The 3,353-nt window shown below is 47.8% G+C and overlaps 1 protein-coding gene across 1 annotated transcript in view; it reads left to right on the top strand.

Moving 5' to 3' along the window:
- LOC122551955 (striated muscle preferentially expressed protein kinase-like) overlaps positions 1 to 3,353 on the top strand; it is a 267,850-nt gene that overhangs the window by 258,943 nt on the left and 5,554 nt on the right. The window lies entirely within an intron of this gene.

Here is a 3,353-nt window from a genome sequence, read left to right as displayed (position 1 = left end):
ATCCCACACTGTAACTACTCACTGGAAAATACAGCCCACACTGTACTCACTGGGCAGTACATCCCACACTATACTCACTGGACAGTACATCCCACACTGTACTCACTGGGCAGTACATTCCACACTGTAACTACTCACTGGATGTACATCCCACACTGTACGCACCGGACAGTACATCCCACATTGTATTCACTGAGCAGTACATCCCACACTGTACCCACTGGACAGTACAACCCACACTGTACTCACTGGGCTGTACATCCCTCACTGTAACTACTCACTGGACAGTACATCCCACGCTGTGTTCACTGGGCAGTACATCCCACAATGTAACTACTTACTGGACAGAACATCCCACACTGTACTCACTGGGCAGTACATCCCACGCTGTACACACTGGGCAGTACATCCCACATTGTACTCACTGGGCAACACATGCCACACTGTACTTACTGGGCAGTACATCCCACACTGTAACTACTCACTGCACAGTACATCCCACACTGTACTCACTGGGCAGTACATTCCACACTGTAACTACTCACTGCACAGTACATCCCACACTGTACTCACTGGGCAGTACATTCCACACTGTAACTACTCACTGGATGTACATCCCACACTGTACGCACCGGACAGTACATCCCACATTGTATTCACTGAGCAGTACATCCCACACTGTACCCACTGGACAGTACATCCCACACTGTACTCACTGGGCTGTACATCCCTCACTGTAACTAGTCACTGGACAGTATATCCCACACTGTAACTACTCACTGGAAAATACAGCCCACACTGTACCCACTGGGTAGAACATCCCACACTGTACTCACTGGACAGTACATCCCAGACTGTACTCACTGGACAGTACATCTCACACTGTAACCACTCTCTGGATAGAACCTCCCATGCTGAACACGCTGGCAGTACATCCCATACCCTACTCACTGGGCAGTATATTCCACACTGAAACTACACACTGGGCAGCATTTAATCAACACTATGCTCACTGAACAGTACATCCCAGACTGTAACCACTCACTGGAAAATACAGCCCACACTGTACCCACTGGGCAGTACATCCCACACTGTACTCACTGGACAGTACAGCCCACACTGTAACTACTCACTGGGTGGTACATCCTACACTGTAACTACTCACTGGACAATACAGCCCACACTGTACTCACTGAGCAGTATATCCCACACTGTAAATACTCACTAGATTGTTCATTCAACATTGTATGCACTGGACAATACAGCCCACATTGTACTCACTGAGCTGCATATCCCACACTGTTACTATTCAGTGGACAGTACATCCAACACTGTAATTACTCACCGGACAGTACATCCCTTCCTATACTCACTGGACAGTACATCCCACAATGTAACTAGTCACTGGACAGTACATCCCACACTGTACACACTGGGTAGTACATCCCACACTGTAAACACACTGGATAGTATATACCACACTGTAGTTACTCGCTAGGCAGTACGTCCCCCACTGCAACTATCTCTGGATAGTACATCCCACACTGTACTCACTGGGCAGTTAATCCCACACTGTAACTACTCACTGGACAGTACATCCCACAATGTTCTCACTGGGCTGTACAACCCACACTGTAGCTACTCACTGGGCGGTACATCCAACACTGTACTCACTGGGCAATACATCCCACATTGTACACACTGGGCAGTATATACCACACTGTAATTTACTCACTCGGCAGTACATCCCACACTGCACTCACTGGGCTGTACATTCCACACTGTAACTATCACTGGATAGTACATCCCACACTGTAACTACTCAGTCAACAGTACATCCTCCACTGTAACTACTCACTGGGTAGTACATCCTACACTTTAACTACTCACTGGACAATACAGCCCACACTGTACTCACTGAGCAGTATATCCCACACTGTAACTACTCACTAGAGAGTACATTCAACACTGTATGCACTGGACAATACAGCCCACACTGTACTCACTGAGCTGCATATCCCACCCTGTAGCTACGCACTGGAGAGTACAACCCACACTGTAACTACTCACTGGGCATTACATTCCACACTGTACTCACTGGGCAGTGCATCCCACAATGTAACTACTCAGTGGGTAAGGAAGTATTTTTCTATATTAGATTAGATTAGTTTAGATCCCGTATAGTATGGAAACAGGCCCTTCGGCCCAACAAGTCCACACCAACCCTCCAAAGAGTCACCTATCCAGACCAATTCCCCTACCCTATATTTACCCCTGACTAATGCACCTAACACTATGGGCAATTTAGCATGGCCAATTCACCTGCCTTGCACATCTTTGTGTTTGTGGGAGGAAACTGTAGCATCCAGAGGAAACCCATGCAAACTCCACACAGACAGTCGCCTGAGGTGGGAATTGAACCCAGGTCCCTGGCACTGTGAGGCTGCAGTGCTAACCACTGAGCCACCATACCACCCCACTTCTTCTCCCTGCTTCTCCTGCACATGACCCTAAATCTACAGTCCTCTCGTTCTTGTTTCTTTTATGAGCGGGAACAGTTTCTCCCTTCCTATTTCAGTCCAGCTTATTCATGATGTTGAAAACCTCTATCTGATTTACTCCCAGTCACCTTCTCTCCAGGGAGAGCAGTCCCAACTTCTTCATGTAAGTTTCTCATCACTGGAACCATTCTTGTAAATCTCTGCATTCTCTTCAATACACTCACATGTTTCCTACAACATGGCACACCCAACTGTATAATTGCTGCAGCTGAGGTCAACCATGGGTCTTGTACAAACTCAGTATCACCTCCTTGTTCTTGTACTCTATGCCCCTATTAATTACATTGAGAACACTGTGTGCTTTATTAACTACTCTCTTCCCCACCCTGCCATCTTCAATGATTTGTGCACGTAAACCCCCAGCTCCCTCGACTCCTACACCCCCTATACAATGTACCACCTACTTTGTATTGATTTTCAATGTTCTTCTTATCAAAGTGCATCACTTCACACTTCCCTGCATTGAACCTCATCTGTACCCATCCACCCCATCCACAAACTTTGTCAGTGTCCTTTTCGAAATCCACATTGTCCTGCGAGGGGAGTGTAATGGACACTGGACAGAGGCTGGATCAGCTGAGTTCACAAGAACAGTGAGGATTCCCAGAGAGGGTGTTCGGATTGCACTCTGACTGACTGACAGCTGGTGAATTTCTCTCTCTGTCCCCACCCTCTCCCTTCTTCTCACTTGCCACCTTGCCCTCTCCCTTTCTCTCTTCACCCGCCCTCTCATCCCTCTCTCTCTCTCCCGTCCCTCTCTTCCCTCTCTCCCCCTCCCTGCCCAATCATTCC

The sequence above is a fragment of the Chiloscyllium plagiosum genome, chromosome 7 (assembly GCF_004010195.1).
Source record: "Chiloscyllium plagiosum isolate BGI_BamShark_2017 chromosome 7, ASM401019v2, whole genome shotgun sequence".
Lineage (NCBI taxonomy): Eukaryota > Metazoa > Chordata > Chondrichthyes > Orectolobiformes > Hemiscylliidae > Chiloscyllium > Chiloscyllium plagiosum.
Note: the sequence above shows the minus strand (reverse complement) of the source record. Positions and strands in the feature narration are given on the sequence as shown.